Below are 6,682 nucleotides of genomic sequence, written 5' to 3'. Positions count from 1 at the left end.
TCGTGGGTATCTGATTACGCATGTTCCTGCTGCGTGTCCGAGAAGTCAGGGGCATATCAGACACGTGATGTCTGATATATGCACGTTTACCTTGCGTGTGTTGACTTTACAAAGGGTCACAACCTTCATACCCAGTTCGTACAGCGAGCTGGATACTTAACTCGACCATAGGCCTTCAGAATCCGGGGTCAAGTCTTGTGCAATCTTGGCGAACCCTTGAGTTTCCTCGAGCTAAGTAGGTACGACCTAATGACAGGAGCTCCGGTCTGCGGGACGTCCACGAGATAACTATGATTAGGCCGCAGCTCGGCTCGCTAATCAGCCCGTGGGAAAAACAGGGCGTACACATGTTATTTTGAGGAGCAATGTATGATTTTGGTGGTTGTTGCTGCTCAGGCCTCCATTGGCTTCCAGATGCTTGGTTCGAATCCTTCCAGCTAAAATTTGGATGGTTGCGCCAACCAGGATTGTAAATGTTTGAGAAAGGGTTATGAGGCTTCTTATAATCCCCTAAAGCATTGTAGTGTTCCTCATTTCCTCCTCTTAGCTCACCAAGAGTTGGGCACTCTTGCGGTTGATGTTTCGTCCCTCCACAGATGAAGCATGGATCTCGTGTCTCTACCTTTGCAGCCATGTGGATTCCTCTACCTTCTTGAGATTTGAAAGCCTCGAATTGTTGTCTCAATGATTCAATTTGGCTTTTGACGTTGTCTTCTTCCCTCAATTGGTAGATTCCCGTTGATCGTGGCTTGTCCATAGGACTCGGTCCATTCCATGTGTAGGACTTTTCAGCAAGATCGTCGAGGTACTCGAAAGCTTCATCGGGATCTTTTTGAAGGAATTCGCCATTGCACATCATTTGTACTAATTGTCTTTGTCCGGTTGTGATACCGTCATAGAAATAGCTGATTAGACGCCATCTTTCGTATCCATGATGTGGACATTGATTTATAAAATCTCTAAACCTCTCCCAGACCTGATGGAAAGTTTCATGGTCTTTCTGGATGAAGGTAAAGATTTGCCTCTTAAGGCTGCTAGTCTTATGGGGCGGGAAATATTTTGCAAAGAATGCTTTTGTCATTTCGTCCCATGTTCCGATAGATCTAGGCCTTAAGGAATACAACCAGCTTTATGCTTTTTCTTTGAGCGAGAAAGGAAAGAATTTCAATCTCACAATGTTGGTGACATCAGCTCGGTTGTTGAATGTAGCCACCACCTCTTCAAATTCCCGTATATGCACGTACGGACTCTCATTTTCCAACCCATGGAAGGTTGGTAAGAGGTTAATCATGCCGGGTTTGAAATCAAAATTTGGCATATTGTTGGGATACATTATGCATGAAGGTGTGGCTATACGCGTAGGATGTAAATATTCATGTAGCGTTCTTGGTTGGACTTCGCCTTGATGAGCCATCGTGGGTGGTTCAGGAAGTCTCGGTGAATCGGAAGTGTTTGAACGAATGGAAGAAAACGATGAACTAGGAGAGTTTTCTAAAGTTTCTACTTGTTGTCTCACAAATCTCCCTAGTGCGTCTCTGTTTCGTGGCATAAATAATTTTTAATTTGTAAGTATTATAAGCGCAAGTGTGTAATAATGTAATAAGTATACACCAAAATGTTCCCAGGCCAATTGGAAAGGCTGCCAAGGTACCACTTTAGGCCCAAGAGCTTTTCTAGAACTCCCCGAGGTTCTTAGAAAATATTGGAGGGTGTTGATGCCGTTTTTCATCAACAGTGAAATAAGAGCACGAAAACAATAATCAATTATGGCCAATAAAAATATGATAACACAAACGAGATTTTTTACGTGGTTCAGCAGTTAAATCTGCCTAGTCCACGAGTCTTTTTTATTAAGAATTAAGATTATCTCAGAAAATCCTTCAAGGATGAATTCTCCAGAGTTTTCTCTCCAGATCACAAAAGTTCGGTCCCTTACAATGATACATGACCTCTCTATTTATAGAGGAGGTTTCAAAATACTATCCCACATATTTCGGGAAGTTATTCTTTATATGCAAATAAATTTAATGGCATTCAAAGCCTGTAATCCTATATACAAGGAAACGTCCCCTGAAGATCAGGGGGCGTATAACTAAACAATTAATATCCCTTAATTATAGGGGATTTATAGCAATCAATGTAGACCGCTTCTCTCATTGATGATTCACAAGATATTCAAAATTGTTATCTTATATCGCCAAGGCCCTATTCACCCAGGTCTCTTATTGACTGTCGAGCTATAACATCTTCCTGAGGCTGCATGACTTCGAGCTCATACGTGCGTCAAGCTCGGAGCCATGATTCGAGGCCATCCGAGAACAGACGTACTTCGGGGTCTGTCTTTCGAGCTCGTGAGGATCTCGAGGCTATCATCTTCGAAGTCGTCTCTGCTTCACAGGCTCGATGCTTAGATTTCGGACATGTTCCAGACATTACGAGTTCATTCATTACGAATCCAGCTTTCGAGGTCACAATTCTTATGGCTCGAAATCTGGGTATAACATTTGGCCCCCTCAAAAGTATTTGTTCGAATCCTAGGAGAAGGAAACTTTTGAACTACTTTCTTCAGGAACCGCACCGTCTCATACTTGAAAATGGACACGTGTCAGTTGGGTATTGCCCATTCAAGGTACTCGAGTACTTTGGAAATCCGCCCACGATCGTTCGTCTGCCACCTTTTTGTCACCATCATGTCATCAATCCCCATCCGTTGGATTTTATAAGGATTCTGTTCAACGGCTCAGATTAATCCTCTTTTACCATCTATATATAAGACCCCAGTCATCTTCTTCCTTTTATTTTACACTCATCAGAAGAAATAAAAGAGGCAAAACCAGAAACTATCCCCGAGAACTTTTACTTGTGCATGTTCTCTCAGCCGAAGAAACAGAGGACCGCCAGTTTGTTCGAGACCGTAAGCTCATATCTGCGGCCTCTCCTTCAATCAACGATTTCTCTGCAATCGCCATCATTGTGTAAGTATCCGGTGATCTCTTTGCTTTCCTTTATGCCAGTTTCTATCTGTGTTGTTCTTGTTATTTCTGTGAATTCACTAGTTTATTTTCTTAGTTTGTCACGCTAGGAGATTTTTAACCAATAGGCTTTCACGTTTAAGTCTCCATGCTAGGTTTAAACCACTGGTTCTAAATCCAGTTTTGGTGTAGAACAAGGTCCTTTTTTTTTCTGGGTTTCAAAATTTGAAAAACATATCTTGCACACCAAGATATCGAGTACAAAATCTTGGTTTTAAAGAACGCACGATACCCAAGATTACCATTTCTGAATAACCGCCACCCTTTTTCCCTGATATTTCGGGATTTTCAAAAATCTTTATCCACTCTCCTCCTTTTTCTCGTAGAATACACGTTCCGACTCCTTAATCAGGGTCTTAGTATCGAGCTCGTTTCATTCTTAAGTTCCGAGCTTGTCTTGTCAAGCTCGCAATTCTTGAACCCTTGCATGCATAGCCCTCACCATTTTCTCATTCTCGCTAGATGTCACAGAATCTGGAAAGACGGTGGGGGTCGCTGCTAGCAATCCCTTACTCGCCAAAAACCCCGAGCCCAGAGTTGTTGTTTGCTCGGAATCAACGTTTGATTCGTGAGTACGATCTCGCGCGCGAACAGGAGGAGACCCGAGCTCACTATCGCCGTCAAATCGTTGAGGTCATAGAAAATAAGACGAGAACTCTTCGGGAGGCTCTTTATCCAGAATCCAATTCAGGGCCCAGGCCGATCCCCCTCGACCCTAGGTTGAAAGTGACCGTTGCGTACAGTCCGGGAGAGCTCCAATTCTCACTCATGGGGGAGCCTTCTACCTCGCAACCGAGGAGGGAATTCTTTGAGGCCGAGCACTACTGGAGCTCGGTCACCTCGATAAATCAGGTAACTGATATCCTGGCCTTCCATGGTCTCAGGTTGTCAAGCTCCTTGAGATGTCGAGCTCCGACCTCTAGTGAACGAAGTTGCTATGCTCCAGGGAATGGAAACCCTGACAACAGGCTGAGGTATGCGGCATGGAGCCAGGAGCACTACTGCCTTTGAAGTCTTTCTTCAAGGACTTCACGGACTTTGTTGGGTTGGCCCCATTCCAGCTTAACACTAATTCTTATAGGGTTCTGTCTGCCCTGAGGTCGTTGTACCATGAATTGAAGTGGAAAGGACCTTCACCCCAAGAGATTTTGTACCTCTTTTGTCTGAAAAGAAACCCCTCCCGAGCTCGGGGAGGATACGGCTTCTACTATCTCTCGAGCTACCCCAAAGAGAAAAAGGTGTTTGAGGACCTTCCTAACCATCCTCCTGACTTTAAGAAAGCCTTCTTCTGGACAGATGGCTTGTCCCCGTCTCGATGCTACTCATTCAGACGGATTCGTAAGTATTCCAACCTTCTTTATCTCTGTGCTCGGGCTTTTATTTGTAGGTCCGTACTTAGTTGAAATGTGTCTTATTTTCCAGCCAATTTTCACCGTCCTACTCCCGACGACGCAATGAAGGAGCATAGAGAGACTCTGCTCCAACTCCCTTATGGCAGGAGGTCTCTCTCATACCTTTTGCATGAGAGTAAGCTCCGAGCTTGCGGGCTTTTGGGAGATGGCCAGTCCACCTCGGACTGGTCTAATAAAAAGTACGACCACTGGGAGCTTGTGCCTTTTCCCACAGGCATCCTCCCTCCAAGGAGAGAGGTGAGGCCTCCGCCTCCAGCTCGCCGAAGAAGCCCGCCATCGGGGAATGAGGCTAACGATGAAGCCTCGAGCTCAGACTCAGATGATCAAGGTAAAGTCATCCTTAGCTCAAAAATGTGGTCCCCCACCTTATTAAAGCACAAACCCGATAGGTTAGTCTTGTGCCCGAATGATAGGGACCACTTCTATATATGGACTTGGGTAGATGACCGAGTTCATAGGTTTGATAGTTGGCTCGGGAAGTATGACACCATGTACAGTCTGAACGAGGTGTGGGACGGGATAGCCGTCCAATATGGGACCAATGACTATAGGGACCTCTCGAGGTTGACGTCCACCTATAGGGAAGGTATTCCCCCCGCCTCTTCTGAAGATGGGGGAATTTCATGGTCTCCGAGCTCAAGCTCGGGGGAGAGTTCCAGTTAGATTTCTTCCATCATTACTTTGTATATCTATGCGATGCTGGATCACTTTATATACCTGTTCCCTTTTTTTTTTATTCACATTGTGGCGTGATTGTGTAGGCAAGATGGATTCTGACCTTGACAACATCCTCGAGAGTGGTGGTGCCAAGAGGAGCAAGCGTTCCAGGGCGGGGTCGCGAAAGGTTGACCGGCCTGCCAAAGTCCCCAAGAGGACCGAGAAAACACCTCCTCCCCCAACTCCGCCTGTTACGAGCTCCAACGCGGCGCCGACTTCGCAGGTCGGTGCTTCCACCGTGGCGCCAACTTCGCAGGTCGATGCCTCTATTATGACCAAGCCCCAACTTCCTGTAGTGGTCCAGCCAACATTTGGTCCACCTCCCAGAAAGCCTTCTACTTCTCGAACTCACAAGTTGTTTCTACTCACGTTGAGGAGTATGTAATTGACAATGCGGCTGGATCCCATGGGTCTATGCTGGGCTCGGACGTTATGTCCTGAATTGGCCAGAGCTTTAGCAGTCTCGACGCTCCTCAATGGCAATTTTTTAACAACGCCCGAGACTGCACCGCCCTCTACGAGAAGAGTATCGAGCTTGCCACCGCGGTAACTTTTCTTCTACTTCTTAGTTATATTTATACAGTCCTGGTGTTAATGACGATTTTTTCTTTTGTTAGACTCTTGCCGTTACTGCCCAACTCAACCATAGGTTGAATAACGAGATCCATTCGAGCAAGACTTATGCTCAGGAGGCGAAGGATCTTCAACTCAAAGCAAGTGATGACCTGAAGGCAACAAATGCAAAGCTCGAGGCAGGAGCCGAGGAGCTTAAGGCCAAGGCATCCGAGCTTGAGAAGCTGAATGCTAGGCTCGCGGAGCTCGAGAAAGAGAATGCCAAGCTCACGGAGCTTGAGAAGGAGAACACTCGGCTCCAAGAGGCCAACAAAAAGCTCGAAGAGGACCAGACGGCTACTTTTGATATAATTGAGGGTGAAAAGGCTCACCTCCTTGTTGAGTATAAGGAGAAGAAGGACCAGGCGGTTGATTTGGCCATGTACAGACTGTGGGCCAACAACGAAGATCTCAATACCAGCTTCCTTGGTCCTCATGAGGCAAAGCTTCTAGATAAGTGGAATGCTCGGCTTGAGGCGGAAGAGGCTGCTCGAGAAGCTGCCTCCGAGGGTGCTCAGAAGGATAGTCATGCTATTCGTCCTGAGGGGTCCGATGCTGCTGATGCTGAGAAGGCCAAGGAGGGCGCTTCTTCTTGAATCTGATTTCGGGGGAAATCTCATCTTGGGGCTGCATCCCCTTATTTTTGTAATTACTTTAATTTATGCCCGTAGGGCTGATACAATTTTTTTTTAATTTTAATCCATATGCTTAACATTTCTTGGTTCGAAATATTTTGCACATTTTATATTAATGAATCGTTTATGTTTATATATTCATACAAACATAGTGTGGATTTAGGCTCGAGACTCAATGCATTCATGCATCGTTTGCTCGAATTATCCGCTTCCGATCTCGTTATTTATCAAGGTCGGATATTACTTTAACCATGAACTCGAAAGTACTTGTATG

At 45.5% G+C, this 6,682-nt stretch overlaps 1 non-coding gene across 1 annotated transcript; it reads left to right on the top strand.

Moving 5' to 3' along the window:
• The first annotated feature begins 926 nt into the window (after nucleotides 1–926).
• Nucleotides 927–1,033, top strand: LOC133833487 (small nucleolar RNA R71). The gene has a single exon (XR_009892864.1). It is a non-coding gene; the product is annotated as a small nucleolar RNA R71 (small nucleolar RNA).
• The last annotated feature ends 5,649 nt before the right edge of the window (nucleotides 1,034–6,682 follow it).

Source organism: Humulus lupulus, chromosome 4 (genome assembly GCF_963169125.1).
Source record: "Humulus lupulus chromosome 4, drHumLupu1.1, whole genome shotgun sequence".
In the NCBI taxonomy this organism is placed as follows: Eukaryota; Viridiplantae; Streptophyta; class Magnoliopsida; order Rosales; family Cannabaceae; genus Humulus; species Humulus lupulus.
This window is presented reverse-complemented; position numbering and strand designations above follow the sequence as displayed.